We start from the raw sequence: 22,701 nt of genomic DNA on the forward strand, positions 1-22,701 counted from the left end.
CACACCAGTTCACACGAGGGGGACAGGGATTTCATACTGCTCTGTAGCACAGTGCTAGGTGGAGCGGTAGCTCCCACAGTGACACATCTCTTGTCAAAAACCTAGACACTCTCGCGACTCTGAAAACACAGTACATAATTCTGGACTCAGAGCCTTAAACTTCCCCAACTTTGATCTCTTGACCATGCCTCACAGAGTCCTGGAATCAGCTGTGTGGAAGATCTAGTCATCAGGTTAGAAGGTCCTGTCCTGGAGCCATTAGCTCATTTACTTTACACACAAGTTCTGCCATTCAATGCACAGTAAAACCTCATCTTAGAGCCACAAGAATGATTCAAGGATTAGAAAACTTGCCTTACAGTGAAAGACTCAAGGAGCTTAATTTATTTAGCTTAACGAAGAGGCGGTGAAGGGTGACTTGATCACCATCTATAAGTATCTACACAGTGAACAGAAACATCCCTGCCGACAGTGGCCAATGCCAGGTGCCCCAGAGGGAATGAACAGAACAAGGAATCATCAAGTGATCCATCCCCAGTCGCCCATTCCCAGCTTCTGGCAAACAGAGGCTAGAGACACCATCCCTGCCCAGCCTGGCTAATAGTCATTGATGGACGTGTGCTCCGTGAATTTATGAAGGATCTGGCACTGGTCACTGAGCGGGCCAGAAGTCTGATCCTGGACTCTTTATGCAAATACCCTCTACAAGCTCCCTATTCAAATACCCGCCCCTCCATTATCTCCCTCCTTCCATTCCCCCCCACCCCCGCTACCCCACAGGCTCCATGGGCAACTCTGAGTCTCAGGGTCTCTGCAGCACCACAAAATCTTTGCTGTTGCTGGCACCGAAAAGGCTGATAACCCAGAAGCAAACGTGTCACCTCTGGCTGGGATGTGGCTCTCACACAAGGTGGGTGCTTCTGGGGGAGAGCGCTGCGCTATGCCTGGGGTTCTTCCCTTTTATAATCCTCATTCTCTCTCTTTTCAAGTGGTCTGTCCCAAATCCAACCGGTCCCATCTACCCCTGGAGCAGTGAAGTATGGAGACACTCAACTGGGCTAAGATAGCAAACCCCACTGGCACTCACCAGGGGCCCTCCCAAGAACCAGCTACAGACACCACCACATAATACTACCCGGGAGAAGGGAGTAGCCACCACAGATCCCACAGCAAAGTTCTGGATGTCCTAGCCCTGACCTCAGTAAGCCAGACCCAGGGCTGAGAAAGAAATTTTTCTGGCTCACCAATATTCATTCCGAAGAGTCAGATATTGAGAATTTCAAAGCCTCCCAAGGGAGTCAGAGACACAGTCCTCACTGAAGGAGAAGACAACAATTTTCAATGGGATTTAGCCTCCAAACTACTTTGCAAATACCTTAAATCCTCTGAAAGACTGAAATCCTTTGGACACCCTACAGTCAACTGACTTGACTTCTATACACAGTTCCTTCTCTGTGTCCCTCTTCCCCTAAAATCTATCTACTTGTCTCTCTGTTCTTAGACTCAGATACCACAGTGAAGGGTGTGGTAAAAAGACCTGAAGAGGTTAGAGTAGACAACTCTAGACTCAACTAGAATACAACAGATTATACTAGCGTATGTTAGAACAAACTAGAATATACTAGAGTAGACTATAATTCAGTAGAACCTTGATTTTACAAAAATCAGTCTTACAAACGATCAGTTATATGAGCTATTTTTTCTAACGTGTGTGTGTTAGAATCACACAATGAAAGAAGTTGATGGCAAACAAGTCAACATCCCTTCACATTCAGATGCCTTTGATTCACTGGAAATCGCTTCACAGTGGTTTGAAGAAGAAGAAAGCGCTGCCGTGCACCATAGTGCGACTGATGCACCGAACCTACTGTCACTTTGAGATGTTCAGTTTTAGGAAGTTCTCGGTCCCTAATTGGTTTTAAAAAATAGGGATTCTACTGTAGGCTGGACTAGAGTAGACTAGGCTACAATAAAATAGACTATATTAAAGCAACTATAATAGATTAGAGTAGAATATAATATCCTATACTAAGGTCAACCATAATAGACTAGGCTAGAATAAATAGACAAGACTAGAATACACTGGACAAGACTACAATAGAATAGTATTTGAGATCCTTCCTGAATGTCTAGAAAGATCCTAGCATGGTTTGGCTGCTACCTTAGAGTAATAATATTCATCACGCTGAACTTCATCATTAACAATGCAAAATAGGGGGGATACTTCAGAGACTCTGTTAAGAGTTTCCACCTTTTTTAACATTTGCCCAAGCTGCTAAGACCTGTGGAAGAATCTTGGCCGTAGATGATTTTGTGCGGGAGTGTATCACAGTGTAATTACTACGGGAGCTACCACAGTGACGCACTTCATGTCAAAAACCACACATGGCCATAAAGGTGCTAATGCAAATGCAACAGAAAACCACGGAACCAAGGAAAACCATGTTATCCGGCATATCTATTTAGGGATATCTGGTTTCAGAAGGGGACCTAAGAGACTCTTCATGACACCTGGATGTTAAAACCTGGCTGGAAACTAGGAGTGGGAATTTCTGAGGAAAAACACCTTCATGCTTCTTTGGAAATACCAGCCCAGGGAATAGAATACCATGACTCAACCAGGATTTGAATTCACACCTTTGAACTCTAGATCTCTGAGATCCAATCTTTGGCTATAGCCAGGGTAAGAGGAAGAATATAAGAATGTCATCCATTTCAGGACAGATTTTGACATGACTAAATCTATCCAAAATTTTCTTTAAAAAAAAAAAAGATTAGAGAAAGAAAAATAGACCGGGATTTTCAAAGTTCTTAAAGGAGTTAGGTGCTCAACTCCCATGGGAAATTGGGTGCCTAAATACCTTAGGCTCTTTTAAAAATCCCAGCTGATAAAGATTAGGGGTGTGACTTTCAAAAATTGCTACATGACTGTGCAGCACAAGTTTCCTAGAAACTCAGCGTGACTTATGATCCTAAGCAACTTTTGCAAATACTCCCTGGGGCTGTTTATATTACAGAGAAGTTGAATCAGAATGGACTTCAGAGGGCTACAAACCAATAAACTCTAGAAAAAAGGTAGATGAAACACTTCTATTCATACTGCCTCAAAGCACGAACAAGGGGATTTTCAAATCCAACTGAAATTCAGCAATTTTAAAACTGATGAAACAAGATGCCTTCTACACATTTGACCCATGGAACTCATTGTCACAGAGTATCAGTGAGGACAAGAGCTCATCAGGATTCGATAAGAGAAGGGATATTTGTAACCATAAGGAGAACACACAGAATTACAAGAGTAAGTATGGAGGGAGAAAGGATTTTGCAGAGGACATAAACCCGTCTCTGTCAGGACATGAGACAACTTCTAACTGATGCAAGCCCATGTCAAGGTTATCCCAAAGTGCCCACTAGAGGGCAGTTCTTGCACCTCCCTCTGCATTGTCTGGAACTGGCCACAAGACAGGAGGTTGTGTGACAACAGAGTTTCTCAAACTGGAGATCCCAACCCAAAAGGATATCACAAGACTCTTGTAGGGGGGGTTGCAAGAGCAGTGGCTGCTGGCCGGGCACCCAGCTCTGAAGGCAGTGCTGCTGCCAGCAGCAATGCAGAAGTAAGGGTGGCACGGCATGGGGGGGTTGTCACTTTTGCGGGGGAGATTCATCACAGCCTGAAATATTTTTAAAGGGGTACTAGATGGACCACTGGTCTGACCCATTCTAGCAATTCCTGTGTGTAAACATTCTAGTCTAGTCTAGTCTCCTTTCCAATGTTTTATTCTATTCCACTCCACTTTCCTCTATTCTATTCTAGTTTTAAACATCCCATCACCCTATATTCCTAATTCAATGTTTTTTAAAGGGATTAGCAGTTTGTCTCCTGTCTATTATCCTGTTTGCAGGACTGGAAGGATGAGTGATCCTAATAATTATCTGATTGCGGTTATTGGAAGAGATGAGGAAGATTTTGCAGGGCTGTGTATCACTGTGCATACTACTATAGCGGGAGCTACTATCACAGTGATATACCCCCTAACAAATACCGCGGCTGTATTCATATCAGATAAAAGACACATACTTTCCATCGTGGGAACAGTAGGATGAGCGTTTGAAAGCTGCTCAAGGAATCTTGACGTACAATTCCCGTTAGACGTGATCACCTCCTACATACCAGTGGGAACGGACATTTGGTATTGGCACACATCACCGTGCTAGGTGGTAGCTGGAGTTATCACAATGACAAACACCATATCGAAAACCTCCGTATGGTCGCAGCTATGCCAGCAAGTCAGACCTAGAAAAACGGCATTTTGGAAACATTTTGATCAGAAGCAACTTCATTTTTTTTTAAATATACTTTCTCCATTGAGTACAAAATTTATCTCTTCTGAAATGCTCTTGTCAAATAAAATATAAGTGGATCCCTGGAAAACATAGAAACTGGGGAAGATAAATCATAGATGCAAACAATTCCAGAAAACTATGAGGAGTGAGGGGTATTTATTGAGCTCAATGAGTTAGGTGCCTAACCGGCTTAGGTCTTTTTGTGAATTCTACTAGGCAGCTCTTTACATCTTTGGGTGCCGAAAGACCTTGGCAATCTGACCCCTAGTTTCCTGAGTTTGAAACAAAAACAAAAAGTGACTTTGTTTTAAAAAAAAAACTAATTCATGTTTGCAAAAAGAACAGGAGTACTTGTAGCACCTTAGAGACTGACAAATTTATTTCAGCATGTTCCTTACCTGTTGGGCCACGTAGTACGCTAATTACTCTCGAGCTCATTAGCTTGGGCAAATGTTCCCATTCACTGGACGTTTTGGTATAGGCATGAATCACTGTGCTGCAGCTACTCTAGTAATAGATGGTGACATTATAATGACAATACCACAGTGAGAGATACCCTGACAATAACCTGTACGTGCTGGCAACTCCGCAAAAAGCACGGATGAACTCAGACTTTTCTAAAGGCCGCCAGCTCCCACGAAAGAAAAGCCCGGCCCAAGGTACTAATCAGCACAAGGAAAAGCATCGGAATCTGAACTCTGGTCTTCAGACGGTATAAACTAGCACTGAACTTAATGGAGCTCAGCAATCACACCTCACTATTTGCATTACTGCACTGTGCTAGGCTGAGAGGACCTGCGCCTGCCCATAGTGCAGGGGTGGGGGTAGGCAAGTCAGGGCAGCCCGTTTCAGCCGTGATACCGAGCATGGCCGTGTGAGCATGCTCAGTACAAGCCAAGCAGCAAATCGGGGTGGGGGGGGGAGACGGACACATGACCCACCTGCCCTGATGCTAGGTGCTGTACAAACACACAGCAAGACACGGTCCCTGTCCTGACACGCCTGCAGTTTAATGAGACAAGACAGACCAGAGGGGGGAGGGGAAAGAGAAGTGAAGTGATTTGCTCAAGGTCACATGGAAGATCAGTTGCAGAGCTGCACTAGGCTACAGACTAGTAAGAACATAAGAGCAGCCAGACTGGGTCAGACCAAGGGACCATCCAACCCAGTGTCCCGTCTCCTGCCAGTGGCCAATGCCAGGTGCCCCAGAGGGAATGGACAGAACAGGGAATCATCCAGTGATCCAGACCAGTGCTCTGCCCACTAGCCCAGCTGTGGTGTAGATGCCAAGGTCTTGCTTATGCCTCCGGGTATCAGAGTCTGGCCCTGGGGGGCAGTAGACTATTGTGGGGCTGTCCTCGTATCCTGCTCCTCTTGGAATTAATCTCCTCGGACAGAGCATGAATTCTGAGTAAAATCATAAAGAACCAGGACCAAAAAACGCCCCCAAAAAACCCAGGCTCAAGGATACTATTAAAGCTCAACATCTCTTAGGACACCTTGCCCAGGCTGTAGACGAGGCGCTGATGAGATTTGGTGCGGGGTTGTATCACTGTGAGGTTATAGCAGCTGGGGTTCCCACAGTAACTAATTCCATAGCAGAAACCTCCCTGGAGTGACAGTTATGCACAGAGAATCCCAGCTTGCTATTTCGTCCACTTATCCTGTTCATACTTAGCCATTGACCTCCTGCTCCAGCCATGAACGTGGGATCTGTTCCTGAGCTGCTAGGGACAGCCTGAACATTTTCACCTTCTCTGGAGAGAAAGGCTGGTCCAGTGATCAGGGCTGGACCTTGGGAGACCAGGAATCCCCTTTCCTGCTTATCCACAGATACCCTCAGTGACCTCAGACATGTAATTTAATCTCAGTGACTCGGTTCCCAGGCTATAAAATGGGGATAATACACGGCCCTACCTCACTGGGGTACTGGGCATAGGAGATGCTCAGATACTGTGGTGGGGGTGGGGAGGTCAGCTACACACATAAGGTATCGTTATAGATACAAGCAGACTCAAGTGAACCTCACTTCCAGCAGCTTCAGTGGAAGAAGATAACTATGAATGACTCCCCGGTCTCTTCCTCCACAGGTCTAACCCGTGTAGTGGGTATTTTAAGGTTTTCCTCTTAAGGTCACTGTGGCAAAAATGCACTTTAATTGGTAATGGGATTGTTCAACAAACCAATTATATTGTCTCTGTATCCCTAGTCACATCCATCCATCTTCACGCATATATCCATATATCCATCCATCCCTATGCACCCACCTATCTATCCATCCGTCCACACATATAGATAAAGACACAGTTATGATATATCATCTCACACACTTCTATTGATCTATCTTCCTTTCACACACACACACACATCTCTCCATCCACCTGGAGTAGATACCCTACCTAGCTAGCCATTCTTCCACAATATATTTCTGTTTATCTGTCCTCAGAAACATCTATCAATCCATCCCCATACACACCAATCTACCTGTCCCCACCCACCACCACATTTCGCTCTCTCACCTTTCAAGGATGATAAATTTTGCAATATCATTTAGCTGTTACCCTCGAATGCATTTTCTTAATGAGTCTGTGTCCCCACCCCCACTGCCCACTCTAGCTGTCTCCCAACAGCTTCTCGTTACCCACCGAGGTTTGTGTAGAGGCGTGTAACACTGTGACTACCCTGGGGTACCACTGTGACTAATGCTGTTACACAAATCTCACTGTCCTTACTCCCCATCAAACCTCTCACCCAAGCAGGTGGAGTTAAAAACCCACAGATCTGGTTCACTGTGGGGAAGATGGAGCCATTAGAGGAGGAAGATGATGAGATTGTTACAGATACTGAAAGAATAATGCTCTGAGCAAAACCTACAGGTAAGCGAGCTCTGAGCTGAGATCTTTCTATGCTAGAATCCAGTGGAAGTTTTTAGATGCAGGTTAATGGCACAACCACTTTGTATTTGATCATTATATTGCAATCAAGTTGTACATGGCAAACCCTGCATTATCTATCCATCCATCCTCATACACACACCCCTGTCCATCCATCCCTCCGTCCCTCTACCTCTGTATGAACCTACCTCTCTTTGAATTTTGTAAAGAACACTTCAAATGCCTCGCAAAGCCAACGGAAGGTTGAAACATTCAAAGTTGTCTCTGTCCCTTTTGCCACAGTTCTTACTTTCCCCCAGGGTGCAGGTTTGTGGTATGAAACTGAAGCAGACGTTCTGGTCTGGGGCTGTATCATTGTGGGAACTACGGGGGCACAGTGATTTACATCCATTCAAATACCAGCGGTGGGAGGGATACCTTAACTAATTAGGTTGCTGCTGGCATTTGGAATCAGAGGTCTGACATCCCAAAGCTTCTGCCAAAGGATTGAGAATCTTCAGTGTTATTGGAAATCTTGCACTGACCCATCCCACCCAATCTCATTTCTTTCCACAGTCACTGGTACAGATAGGGCACTGATTCTCCTTCAAGATCACTCAACTAATAAAAAAATATGCACATGTTCTCATTAGCATCCTCTGCAGCAAAAATAAACTGTGACATTTTCAAAGCTGTCTAGGGGATTGCAACACCCAGCTCCCATGGGAACATAGTTCATTATTCATGTTGTAAAGATTTTTCCTTGCGGGTGGAGTTTCTCTTTCCAGAGGCCACATTATTATTATATTTTCACCAACCAAACCATTTCAAAGCCTGGTTCTGAAAAATCCATGACAATGCACCTTTCCTTGCTGGTATAATTTCTGTTTAGAGAAGGCTAATTGGGAGCTATTTCAAGGAACCAGAGGCATTTAGAAGACCAACTTCAGTTGAATTTCAGTGGGATTTAGGTATCTAAGGTTCTTTACCTACTTTTGGAAACCCCAGACCGCCAGGAGTGTGCTTCATCTAAGCTACAAAAACACGGGGGAGCAACTTCTGGCAAAGTTATAGTTGGAGTCAACAACTAAGGCCGAGGTTTCCCATCAGTCTCTTACAACAATCCCCACTTAAGCCCTCCCAGTGTTGGAGGGAACGCCACCTTGTGAAGTACTTAATGTAACAGGGACTGACTGGGAATGGGGCATGGAGTCTGGCTTATTCCGCTTATTTCGGGTTCTTTTGCTAATGTTGACTCTAGTACCTTATTCCTCAAGTGGGGGAGGAGGAAGGGAGTATAGAGAGAGACAGCTTTACGGGAGGGTGGCTGGAGAGAAAGACAGACAAGTCTTTGTGGAGACAGACAGATCTGCCTTGTAAGGGTTGTAGACACAGACCTCAGGTGTCTATTAACACAATCCAGAAAGGCTCTCACCTAACACCCTACCTACTTCTGACATATGTTTTCAGCATGCTTATAAATCTCCTTTGAATATCCCAGCCGTGTTCAGAGTAAAACCACCACTGCAGCTAGTCCAGCGCATGAACAACTGGAACAAGCCCTGGGTGGCCGCTACAGGGTAGTTACATGTCATTTTCTGCCTCTTACACTGCTGGGAAAATCTACAGTCACAGCCACACAGAGGAGAGCAAAGCGACAGAACCACCCACAGCAGGGAGCCACCAGATCCATGAAGAGAGGCCACAGTTGCCCTCTGGGATTCACTCTAGATGCCCACATAGCTGGGTATACAGACCTGAAATCCACGAGCCACAGGCAGCAGCCGCTGGCGTCGGCTCCCAGCCAAAATGGCTTTAAATCCAAAATGTTGGTCCCCAGTGAGCAAGTCCACAGAGAGAAGCCATTTGTAAAATAACCTAGTGTGAAAAATTCTGCTGGTATCTCCTCCGTCCATTAAATCTATCAATCTATCTGTATCTAGCCATCCATCCATCCCCATACACCCCCTGCATCTGTCTACCTATCCCCATCCACCCCCTCTATCTAACCTTATCTATCTATCTATCTATCTATCTATCTATCTATCTATCTATCTATCTATCTATCTATCTATCCCCATCCACCCCCTCAATCTATCTATCCCCATCCACTCTCTCTCTCTCTCTCTCTCTCTCTCTCCCCATCCACCCCCTCTATCTATCTACCTACCTACCTATCTATCTATCCATCCCCGTACACCCCATGTATCTGTCTATCCATCCCATACACAAAGCCTCTCAATATATCTCTATCAATCTACCCCCATACACTCACCCCTGTCACTCACTCATTATCTAGCCTTCCCCAAACGCACGCCGCTCTCACTGTCCATCCAGCCACACACTGCTCTGTCTCACTGTACTTTGAGTAGCTCGGCTTCTGGAGTTATTGAGCACCATGCAGTCAGTTAAGCATCGCAAATGCCATTTCCGGGCAGCAAGAGGAGCCGGAACCGGTGTCTCTGTTTCTTGGTGTGTAAATTCTCTAAGGGAGGAAGTCTGTTCCCCTTCTGTTTCCCCCAGCGTGCGAAGGACACTGACAAGTGGATTTGTGGCTGGGGGTAAATTTCCAGAAAGCAGCCCAGAGAGAAATGACAAAGGGTTTGAAAAATATGTTCCACCCTTACTCCATCTTTTGCAAAGGGAGGTGAATTCACACCAAGCCCTTAGGGGTTTCAAAGGAGCCCTCTGGCAATTATGCAGCCCTATCCCATGGACTTTCTGTGGGAGGTGAACCCCTCGCACCCTTAGGCACGTGTGCAAACCCCATCCTAAGGGTGACATCTTGGCCCCTTAGAAGTGAATGGGAATCTTGCCATTGTCTTCCGGGGGACCCGGATTTCCCCCTGTGTGTGTGTTGTGTGTATTATGGCAAACCCTACAGAGCAGGGCCCCGTTGTGCTGGGCACAGCAGAGATGCTCAGTGAGAGACAGTCCCCGCCCCACAGAGCTTACGGACACAGGGCAGGATGGGGGGCAGCTGTAAGACCAGAAAGATCACCTGTCATATGCAGTGGTCAGATGGGAGACCTGGCCTGAGCTGAGTAATTAACACACGAAGGGAGGCCTCATATTTTGGAAGATAGAATTAAGGAGTTAAATGAATCACCAGGTTGAAAACAGCAAATTTGTGCTAAATAAGATACAGAAATACGTCAATAGGCTAAGAAGACAGAATGTCTGAGCCAGCTAAGATAAGAGGGAGAACACCCAGGGAACCATTTCCTATTAACTAGATAACCAAGGACAAAATAACTTAGGAATAATGAGGAAGTCAAAACATGGACAGTGAGTGGACAGTGCATGCTGCACAGGGATTGGCTCCTGCAAAGTAACCGAGCCATCCAAATGTGTGATGCAACATATAGTGAATGCCATGAGATGTGTACCGTGGACAAGGGAGAGGGTTTCGGGGTAACTTTTGAGCGTGATACACCCAGCAGCTATTCTCCCTGCGTTTGAGTCGGATCAATGGTGCGTAGCACTGCTGTGTGCCAGACAAAGAAACCCAAGTGACCAAGGCTGAATTGTTGGGAAGCCGAGTGGAAAGAGGTCTTGGAGGGAATCCCAACACAGAGACAAGGAGAGATCGAAGGTGGGATTTTTTACTGATGGAACGAGGCATCAAAACCCTACAGGCTTTCAAAGATACGAGCCTATGGAACTTTCCCAAGGGCTCAAACGGAGTCTATGGAGATGTCAGGAATTGTACCCCCATCTCTCGAGGCAGTGGTGAGACTACTGCTTATCACGCTGACCAATATTGTCATAGAATCATAGAATCTCAGGGTTGGAAGGGACCTCAGGAGATCATCTAGTCCAACCCCCTGCTCAAAGCAGGACCAATCCCCAACTAAATCATCCCAACCAGGGCTTTGTCAAGCCTGACCTTAAAGACCTCTAAGGAAGGAGATTCCACCACCTCCCTAGGGAACCCATTCCAGTGCTTCACCACCCTACTAGTGAAAAAGTTTTTCCTAATGTCCAACCTAAACCTCCCCCTCTGCAACGTGTCTCAGGGTTTCAGGCCAGAAGGAACCATCCCATCCCATTATGTTTCACCATGTCCCCAGATTAGACATTAGTTAGACCAAAGCATTTCAGTTCTCAGGAGACTCAACTAGGTGTCCCAGGCAAAGACCACCAGAGACCCAACTGCCACGGTGCCTGAGCCTCCTCCAGCGGCAGGAAATTCATGAGGTGAGATATGACCAGGTGATCTAAGCAGGCAAATGATCCCCCACACTGAAGAGGAAGGCGAAAAACCTTGCAGTCCTGTCGGTTTGCATCTATTGTCTCTTGTCTCAGACTTCTGTTTAAGCTTGGCAAAAAATGATTTTTATTTATAATTTCAACGGATGCTTATTTTTAAGCAATGTTCTAGATTTTTATTGATTTCAATGTTCACGGTTGTGCAAACTTATGGGGTTGAAGCACTGTTTTAATCGTTTCATGACAGTAGATGATGAGATTCAAAAAGTGAAAGCTTTATTGTTGTTCAAACACAAATGATCAGCATCGCATGTCAATCTATACACAGGAAATACCCTTCAATCAAACTCTACTAAATTCTCAAGCAGCCTTTTTCCTACTTGGCCTGTCTGTACATTTCAATTAGTATCGATGGAGATTTTTTTTGGTTGGTTTTTGTGTGCACAGTGAAACTGACATTTACCAATGAAAATCAAATCCTTCCAAATCTACGTACACTGTCACCTCTTTGGGGCGGTGGCTGTCCGTGATCGGTGCTTGTACAGTACCTTGCACAATGGAGTCCTGTCCCATGACTGGGGCTCCGAGGCGCCATGGTAACAGAAATAATAAACTACCTTCTCCTCAAGCAGCTGCTTGTTAGAGACAGATGGACCAGGGCAGCGGTCCCTGTCTGCGAACATTGCACTAGATGTCACTGTATCTAGCTGAAAGTCCAGCTCAGGGTTGAGTTTTAGCTCTGGTGTTTAGCACTGTGGGGACAATACAGCAGCACAGTGATGCACTCCCGTACAAAAACTTCCTGCAGGGTCTGAGCACAAGCCACGTAGTGAGACAGCGTGCCACTGCGGCTTAGCAAAGTCTGATGAAATCAGGCCAGATGCCCTTGTGAGAGAAATCAGTGGTTTAACACCCTTATTTAAGGGCTACCCCAAACACGACTACTACTACCAGTGCTCAGTTCCTGCCTCAGTCAATCACAAGGCACTTTGTAAAGGAGATCGTCATCATTATTCCCATTTCACAGATGGGGAAACTGAGGCGTGAAAAAAAGAAGTGACTTTGCCAAGGTCACCCAGCGCTGGGAACAGAATGCTAGTCTGCTGCTTCCTACTGCAATGATCTACCCAACAGGCTAAACTGTCTCCTTTCAACAGGAGTCTTTCATTAACCCCCCCCCCCACTTGTTCGTTTCAGCTGGGCTTGGCAAGAGGAGCTAAGACAATGAGGGAAATTGAGCAGAATCACTATTCCAATATCATTGAGTTATTCAGAATAGCTCCCCGCTCTATTTCCTCTTCTCACACTGTCACTTTTACTCCATACTAGAGTAGCCCCATGGAAGAGTTTTTCCAGAATAACTAAATTACACCTGGCGAGCTATCTCCCGTCCATTTCCCCTGCAAAGACAGGCCCCTGGGCACCCAGCCCCCATGGGAATTTGAGCATCAAGCCTTGGGAAATCCCCGCTCTCTGAGTACGCTCACCTCATTGTTACATGTATTCTACCAACATCTAGAAACTAGAAGCAAAATTAAGGCTCCCCCCGGTGCTAGACACAGCAAACCTCCTAAAGGACAGACCTTTCCCTCTTCTCCCCCAGGCCAAAAAAGCTTCAGATTGCAATGGGCCTGCAACTCTTATACAACCAGGAGCGAGGGAAAGAGAGCTGATTGGCTAGACAAACTGTCAATCATCCAGAGAGAATGGGCGGGACTTCCCATCTCTGCAAAGGAGTCTGGGTAGGGAAGCCCTCAATAAAGGTCCTGGCTCCTGCCCAGCTGGGGGCCAGATGGAAGAACCATCACCTGTTATAAGCCATGGAGTCCTTTAGATGGGTAACTAGACCAAAGTTGTTGTTTGCAAAGATGGTCCATCTGTCCAGCGTTCTCCTTCCTTGTGGTTTCAAGTAACTCTTTGGTGCTGTTATTTTGACAGATGGAGAAGCTGAAGGGGAGCCAGGGTGAAGAGACCCGTCTATTGATCCCATATCTCTGGAGTCCTCACCCAGTGTCATAACTGAAAGGCCATCTTTTGTCACCGTCGCTGCTCATTCCTTCAGCACAGGAGAGCAGCTGACACTGGCGACAGGCCACTGAGCTTGGATGGGCCCTGGCAGCTGTTCCTGTGCCTGGTATAAAGAGGGCAGCAGGTGCTGGCCGTTCCAGGACAGACTCCTCTTGTCCCAGAGCTAAGTTTTTGCTGCGGTGTTTATCACTGTGGAGGATACTATAGCAGCACAGTGATACGCTCCAGTGCAAAAACTCCCTTCCCAGCATGAAGCAGAGAGCCAGCAGCCGCCCCCTCCCCACTCTCTTGATGGCTTCACAAGGTCTGACCGAGGCAGCCCGGCCAGCATGGGTTTATGCAGGGTTTCTGAAACAGGGGTCGTCGCTTGTGTAGGGAAAGCCCCTGGCGGGCCGGTGTGTTTACCTGCCCCGTCCGCAGGGCCGGCCGATCACGGCTCCCACTGGCCGCGGTTCGCTGCTCCGGGCCAATGGGTGCTGCTGGTGCTGGAAGTGGTGGCCAGTAAGTCCCTTGGCCCGTGCCACTTCCAGCAGCTCCTATTGGCCCGGAGCAGCAATCCGCGCCCAGTGGGAGCCGCGATCGGCGGACCTGTAGGCCGGGCAGGTAAACACACCAGCCCGGCCCGCCAGGGGCTTTCCCTACACAAGCGGCGACCCCTGTTGGAGAAACCCTGGTTTTATGGCTGTAGGAAATGTGCTTTATTCACTGGGTTCTCACATTAATCCCTTGCTTGACCATTTGGGAGGCGGGTTTCCAAAGAGAACGCCTGGTGAAATGTGAGTGCCTAATTCCCTTGGGATCCTTGTAAAAATGCACACACACGTGCAGATATTTGTACTCCAGAAGTACTGCCTGGGGCTGTCTGAGAGTGGGACTAGACAGAAAAATCAAAGCGTGGGAGAAAGGGGGGATTATCCTCTCTGATTTGTGGATGTGGGGGGAGGGGAATGACAGAGTGACGGAGGCCCGGATTTTTAAAGGAATTCTATAAAATACTTAAGTATTCAGTGGAGCAGAAACTGGATTCCTGGGTGTCTTCACTAACCACTAGGATACACAGCCTCTCTCTTGGTCTTGGCGATAATTTAAGCATTTCATACAAAGTGGAACAACTTCAACAGTGGGAGATGCACCCTGCACTCCCAGAATACCCCATAACCTGGTGGGTAGGGCCCTGCCCTGGGAGACCTGGCTGCAAGTCCCTGCTTTGCGTCAGGCAAAGTGGGGATTTGAACCCGGGTCTCCCACATTCTGGGTGAATGCTCTAACTACTGGATTTGGGGATAAAGGGGAGGGGGGTGGCACTTGGCAGCTGTGTGTTGTGGGGCCTGCCGGGGTGTCATTCTCTGAGTACGCTTCCCGGACGGGGCTCCACAGGCTAGATAGGCAGGAGAAGGCCCAGTTTGATTATCTTCCCCAGGCCTTTGGCATAACTGGGGTGTCAGGACAGAGGCAGGATTGTCCATGCATCCCAGCGGGTTGGTAGGTGTCTAGGGGTATGTCCACACTGCTCTGTTAACCTCGATTGTGGACTTGAGCATCCCCCGTCCATTGTAAACCTGGCCTTACAATGGCTGGACCCAGCTCGCCCACGCTGAGCTGCCGTGTCCGGACAGTGCTACGCAGCCCTTGATTCGGGCCTGCGGCACAAGCTACATGCAGACTGCAACGTGATGGCGGATGCCAGCTCCTGTTTGTTTCCCTCTGCGTTCGCCTCCCAGGCAGCTAGCCGCAGAAATGCCCAGTTTAATTACGACCTCAGTTCCCCGTCTGGTGAAAGGAAGTGACTAGGAGGGAACAGGGCAGATGTTTCCTGCCAAGGCGGGAGGGATGTAACGGAGACTGATTTATCAATGGTGAAAGGAAACAAGAACTGGCTGATCCGTAGTTTGTAGCAGTTAATAACCACAGGACCCTTCATATTTCACTTGTCTTATGGGGCTAACGACCCCTCCAAAAAATGTCCATGCTGGGTGTATTTAACTGTGGGCTCCCACAAATGATTTCTGCCTTAAATTCAACATCTACATGAGAAGTATATTATACAATCCTCCTGCGGGAAGGCTAATTTGATTTTAAGTCTATATTACACTGTTTTTTAAATCTATCATTCCAACAAGTGCAAGTACTCCCCAGTGCAAGCCTGGGTCTCACCCACCCCAGTCCCCTCATCTTACTTGGCCAGTTAAACCCAATCCTGAGCAGGTTTAGGACTGGAGCTCTGACTCCCAGCCCCAACTGTTCTAACCACTCAACCCCACTCCCCTCCCAGAGCCTGGGGTAGAACCCAGGAGTCCTGGCTCCCAGTCCTCACTCCTTTTCCAGAGCCACCAATAGAATGCAGGATTCCTGACTCCCAGCAGCTCCTGCACTAACCCACTAGACCCACTCCCCACCCTGAGCCAGGGATAGAACCCAGGAATCCTGACTCCTGCACACACCCCCTCATTCTAACCATTAGCCCCCCACTTCCCCCAGTTGGCAAGAAACGGAGCCTAGAGTTCCTTTACTAGACAATAGAAAATCCTCCCTTCTCATCTGATGCGGTCTGTACTCAACATTAACGGGCATTATTTAAAGCCTAATACAAGATTCATAAGTGCGGAAGGGCCCATTATAATCAGATGGTTACACCAAATACCTGCTGCTCACATGAGGCCAGGGATGAGCAGCGGCGCACAGCATGAAATGTTTATTACTATTTGTATTTCACTAGACCACGGGCCCGCTGTGGTAGGTGCAGTACATTCAAGTAGCAAAATACTCTCCTTGCCATGAGGAGTTTGCAGTCTAAATAGACACGACAGACAAAGGAAGGACCATTCCTATTTTGCATATGCAGAGCGGAGGCGCGAGGAGATGAAATGAGTTGTCTGCTACCACCCAAGGAATCTCTGCCAGTGGGAGGCTATTGCTGACCGCAAGGCCAACCTTGTGCTACAGATGTGGTGCTCTGTGCTCAAGCAGGTGGCGCACCGATTGCAGCCTAGACCACAGCACGGTTCCATCTCTTCTGAAGTGGTCGACCGAGCAGAAACACTGGAGATCCACCATCCCAAACCGCTTCCTTCAGCACTGGCGTTCTCTCTGTTTCATCCATCTGGCCTGATGCCCAGATGGTGTATTAAACACCCGCCCTGATAATGCTGCAGGTGTGCCGAATGTGGAGAAAAAGAAGAACTGAGGCAACACTGGAGAAATGACCACCCAGGTAAGAAAAAAATTAAAGTCAGCCTAGATGTTAGGGGGATGGGCCATCTAAAACACCCTAGGAACACAGAAGTAAAGTATTGGGGATGGGGGAAGAAACAACCAAACTGCATCAGAAGAGGGGTGGAGGAGCCATTCTCCAAGACTGACGGGCACCAGGTGCTTTAGAAGAACCTGTGTGGTTTTGTTTTTGTGATTTAATTGTGTTGAACTCCGAGCCTGGAAAAGAACATGTAGCTGTGAGAGCCACACAGATTATGATGTGCTGCATACACAGTGTTTCCTCTGAACCCTTTTAAATTGGCTGCCTTTCAATTCAGTATGAGATACATCACCTGCCATGCTACAGAGACTCTTCCAGGCAAAACCTTTGCTCTATAGATTCCTTGCCAGGAGGAACCGTTGTGATCATCAAGTGGGGCCTTCAGCACAACACAGGCCAGAACGTCCCTGAATTAATTCCAATGTTTAGTTGACCCCAAAAGAAATGTGTTTTTTTTTTTCATTTTGTTGAGGAAAGTCAAAACAGCGTCACTTCAGGTCAACCCCCAAACTGATTTTTCCGTTCAGCCGCTGAACCAAACAAATCAATTATTTCCCCAGCTCTCTTCCGATGTTCCTAAACTGTGGCCCAGGGAGATTAACTGAGTTGTCTGCAGCACACAAGGAATCTCTGCCCGTGGGAGGAATTGAATCTACAACTTCAGTGGAAATTCAATATTTTGTGCGGGCGATTTAGTGTGGGTGGAGGAGGTTCTTTTCCAGCCTTGGAGCTAGATTTGATGCTCATGTTTCTAACAAGGAGGGCAGAGAGGCAGCGGGAGTTTTTGTCGTGGTGTTCATCACGGTGTGGGCTGGGGGCTCACGGTGGTGCAGCGCTGTATTAAAACCCTGTGCACGGGGACTGGGAAACCTTCAGAGCCTGAACAAGAACACAAGCCATGCTCATGAACAGCAACCAAGTGCCTACTGAGCCTGCTGCAGACTGCAGAGAGACAAGGAGTCCCCTTGTGAATGCCTGCTGCAGATAGCACTGCATTGTCATTCTCCCACCAGACAAAGCTTGCGAAGAGCGAAGATGAGCCAGAGGCTCAGGGCGCTGGGTTAGGACTGAAGATCTGAGTCTATTCCCAGCTTTGCTTCAAACTCCCTGGGTGACGGGCAAATCACTTCTCTTCCCCATGTCCATCATTAGAACATGAAATTATCATCATCTATGGTGGTACCACTCAGGGACCCCAGTCAGAACCCCATAGTGCTACCCACTGTATCCACACAAAACAAAACTTGTTCCCCGACCTTCAGCGCTTACCCTGTAAGTATGGGACTGACCCAAGAGATGAAGAAAGCACAGAGTATCACTGAGATGATGGTTGATGGACAATAAATGAAGATGGACATAACAGAAGCTTTATTCAATGACTACACACCCCTCTGTCTACCATCCTTCCTCCCACAGTCTCTGCCTACCTAACCGATCAATGGTGACCAATAGCTGATGGCTGATAAATGAAGACTGATAACAGATTTATCTACGTAATGATCAGTGCTGATAATTGTATATTGATAAGTGATGATAGGTCGATAAATGACAGGTAATAATTGCACTTTGGTGATAGGTTGATAATTGACGATTGATAGTTTGAAACTGATAAGCAATTATTGATTGTTAATTAGAGATTGCTGCTTGATAGTTAATTGGGGGTTAGTTGATTGGTCAATAATTGATGGTTGAGGCTTTAAACCTGATTATTGCTAACTGGAGGCTTTAAATTGATTATTGATAATTGAGGGATAATTGATACTTGATTTGTGCATAATTCATCATTGATAGCTTGCAATAACAGTGCAGGCAGGGTGGATACTCTGTATTTCCATCTATAAACTTGTTTTTATTTTCCTTATTAGAACAAGGTGGTTTGACAAGCTGGAAGGGGCTGAAGTTTTTGATGTGGTTTCAATCATTGTGGGTGGGGGGAGCACAGTGACTCATTCTTATACAAAAACCTGCTGCAGGCGAGAGGGAAACCCTCATAGCCTGAGCGATAAATGCAAACCACAGCGGTGAGCGGGGCCCGAGCCTGCTTGACACAGAGCCAGGGACTGTGGGATGGGCTGAATCCCTCCCCCCAGCTGTGAGCCGGTCCAAGAGATTTGGTTGGAATCTCCAGCAAGGTCTAAGAGCGTTAGGCCGAGCCCCTCAGACATATCTAGTCTCCCAACTGCCATTAATTAGCAGAATCTGAGCCTTAGTGACTTTCATCCACGGGAATGAAATTTAATGGGCATTCGATGCCTCACTCTCCCAGGTTCCTTTGAAAAGCTCAGCCAAAACCTGTGAGCTCAGAGGGTCAGATTGATCACAGTATTTTAATTTGCAAAAGCACATAGGCCCCATTGAAATTAATCCCTTGGCCAGATCCCCCACTGGCATAAATTAGCCTTCTTTAAAAATTTGGGCCAGAGAGTCCAGATTCTCCAGTTATAACAAAGCTCTCTCTCTCTCTCTCTCTCTAGCCCCATGAACCCCCAATATCCATCGACCACCATCTATCCCCATCCACACTCATCTATCTATATCTGTCAATCCCCATCTATCCCGACACACACCCATCCCTCCATTTATCCCCATACACCCCATCCCTCCATCCCTCCTCATTCACACCCATCATCCCTCCATCCATCCCCCATACAAACCCATCCATCCCTCCATCCATCCATCCACGTACACACCTGTAGCAGGGTTGTTACCCGTTCCTGCCCTTTGGGACTTAAAACAGCCCAGGAGAGGGCTGTGGCTGGGGCAAGAAGGGGTTAAAAGCTGCAGCTCTAAAAGCTGGGCTGACTGGGGAAGCGGCCGCAGCTGGGCCCCACCCTAATCAGGCCCCAGCCGGCCTGTATGAAAAGGCCAGGGAAGCCAGGTGCAAACAGTCTCCCTCTGCCTGTAGCGGGAGAAGGGCCTGGCTGCAGGGAGCGGACCTGGTTACTTAAGGTGGAGCAGGGCTGGGGGAAGGCAAGAGGAGCTGGGGAGCTCTGGCCTGGAACCCCCGCAGGCTGCAGGCCCAGGGTAAGGCCAACTGGGTACTGGGGTTACAAAGGGGCAGGCCAGGGGTAGGCAGAGGCAGCAGGCCCAAAACCCCCTTTGCCTGTGATGAGTGGCTGATACTGCAGCCTGCCCCAGGGAACGGGGGCTAGATGGAGACTGGGCAGTAGCCAGAACTGAGGCAAAGTGGGGGTAGTGAGTTGGGGGTTCCCCAGGCAGGGGAGACCCAGCTTGGTGGGGGACTGCCAGGGGCAGCACCCCAGTTAAAAGGGCACTGAGGTCCAGGGAGGGACATGGGGGGCCAAGAGGACAGGCGGATCACCGGCCTGCAGAGGGTGCTCCTGGCTGGAAAAAGAGCTAATTCCCGAGGACAACCAGTAGGAAGCGCCACAGGGGTGAGTCTGCACCTCTACAACACCCACCCCTCCATCCATCCCCATACACCCCCATTGTCCCTCCATCCATCCATCCCCATACACACCCATCCCTCCCCATACACCCCCATCATTCCTCCATCCATCCATCCCCCGTACAAACCCTCCCTCCATCCATCCATCCATCCATCCCCATACACCCCCATCGTCCCTCCATCCAGCCAGCCCCATACACACCCATACCTCAATCCATCCCCATACACACCCATCCCTCCCCATACACCCCCATCATTCCTCCATCCATCCATCCCCCATACAAACCCTCCCTCCATCCAGCCAGCCCCCATACACACCCACTCCTCCATCCATCCCCCATAAACACCCATCTATTTATATCTGTCAATTCCCATCCATCCCAATACACACTCATCCCTTCATCCATCCATCCATCCATCCCCATACACCCCCATCATCCCTCCATCCATCCATCCCCATACACCCCCATCATCCCTCCATCCCTTCCCCATACACACCAATCCCTATATCCAGCCCCATAAACTCCCATCCTTCCATCCATTCCCCATACACACCCATCCCTATATCCAGCCCCATACACACCCATCATCCCTCCAGACAACCCTATACACCCCATCCCTCCAGCCAGCCAGCCTCATACACACCCATCTATCTATATCTGTCAATCCTCATCTATCCCGATACACACCCATCTCTCCATCCAGACCCCATACACACCCATACCTGCATCCATCCATCTCTCCATCCAGCCCCCATACACACCCGTCCCTCCATCCATCCCCATACACACCCATACCTGCATCCATTAATCTCTCCATCCAGCGCCCATACATGCCTGTCCCTCCATCCCTACCCAGACATATCCATCATCCCTCCATCCAGCCCCATAGACACCAGTCCCTCCATCCAGCCCCATACACACCCATCCCTCCATCCAGGCCCATACACACCCATACCTGCATCCATTAATCTCTCCATCCATCCCCATACACACCTGTCCCTCCATCCAGCCCCAGACACACCCATGCAGTGGCCTCAGCATAACCAGACAGGAGGGGAGGAGGTTTTGGGTGCCACAAACTGGGCAGCTTGACCCCGTGCCCTTCCTGCTAAGAGTGTTAAAATTGCTGGTGCACGTATTGTAAAGAAACAAGAAGTCTGTTTCTATGTGTCCCTGGAAATGTTTGTCAGGCCCCAGGGCATGGACACTGAAAAAAAATCTCTGGTTAATTGATGATCATAAGGTGTCTGACCTTTTAACCCTGCTTGCTTAGCAAGTTTTCTTTAAGGGATTGTATTACTAATGTATAAATAAGGGGAAAAGTTTAAGGTAATTGAACTTCTCAGAAGGGCTCTTCAGGGACGCTCCCTCTAAACGCATCTTCGTGTCCCCACCGGCAGATTGAAGCCTGTCACAGTGCCACTCGAAAGCCACACTCAGCTTTGGTAATTATCAAGGGTTGGGGGCGTTTCACTAACCTGTTGCAGGCGTGTGTAGGTGCTTGAGACTAAATAAAGTTTAGCTTTAAGTGAAAGCACTCTTGTGTTGTCCTGTTTGTGCAGCATCTATCGGTCAGATGGCCGTGTCTCCCCGCATTTATTTCCTGACACCACCTCACACAGAGTAAACGTTACCAAAAGCTTTGGGTTAAAAAACCTGGGTAACAGGGGGAACACCCTCCACCCCCAGGTTCATCTTTATAACATGGCAGTGTGTATCCAGTGCAAAGTCTGTCATGTTGGGTGTCTTCGAAAGGCTCCTGAGGCACTGAACACGGTTTTTATGGTGATGTTATAGTGATTGTTACAGTGATGTTAGAATGAGGTTACAGGTTATAATTTCATGTACATAATTATGAGGTTGAAAATGTGTCCTCATGGCTTAGAGCAGGTCCATGCAAAAACTCCCCAAGAGGAGAGGGGCCGTTCACACCTCGTCAGGGCATGGATGGGACAAACCCAGCCGAGCCGCACAGGAACAATGGACACTGGCTTAGGCAGCAACAGAAGAATCTGTTAGATCCTCAAGGGAGTCGCCCCCTTCCTTTGGGCAGTTCGGGACTGTGATGAGGTGATGCTCACCTGACTCTGAAGTGGAGGAGGCAAAGCCAAGAGGAAAGAAAGGACATGATAAAAAGGAGAGACATTTGCCGTGCTGTGTCTCTTCCACCCCATCTACAGACACCACCGCCACCAGGCCACTGAACCACTGATCAAAGGGGAAAGCCTGGCTGAAGAGCAGCCAGCCTGTGGTGAGAAGCATCTAAGTTTGTAAGAAGAGGAGTACTTGTGGCACCTTAGAGACTAACAAATTTATTTGAGCATAAACTTTCATAGGTCCTATCTGATCACATCAGCCATGCCATCAGGGGCCCATTCATCTGCACATCTACCAATGTGATATATGCCATCATGTGCCAGCAATGCCCCTCTGCCATGTACATTGGCCAAACCGGACAGTCTCTACGCAAAAGAATAAATGGACACAAATCAGACATCAGGAATCATAACATTCAAACACCAATAGGAGAACACTTCAACCTGTCTGGTCACTCAATAACAGACCTGAGGGTGGCAATTT

The 22,701-nt window shown here is 47.9% G+C and overlaps 1 long non-coding RNA gene across 2 annotated transcripts in view; it reads right to left on the reverse strand.

The window, feature by feature from the left end:
- Positions 1-9,672, reverse strand: part of LOC120380482 — a 28,437-nt gene extending 18,765 nt beyond the window's left edge. The window contains exons 1-2 of one of the 2 annotated variants that reach the window (XR_005587777.1): positions 9,506-9,672; positions 8,975-9,095 (exon numbers count right to left, since the gene is read on the reverse strand). This is a non-coding gene — a long non-coding RNA (uncharacterized LOC120380482). Of the gene's footprint in view, positions 1-8,974; positions 9,216-9,505 lie in introns of those variants that run through there. The other variant, XR_005587776.1, reaches the window with a different exon arrangement.
- Between the last annotated feature and the right edge of the window lie 13,029 nt (positions 9,673-22,701).

The sequence above is a fragment of the Mauremys reevesii genome, linkage group 13 (assembly GCF_016161935.1).
Source record: "Mauremys reevesii isolate NIE-2019 linkage group 13, ASM1616193v1, whole genome shotgun sequence".
Lineage (NCBI taxonomy): Eukaryota > Metazoa > Chordata > Testudines > Geoemydidae > Mauremys > Mauremys reevesii.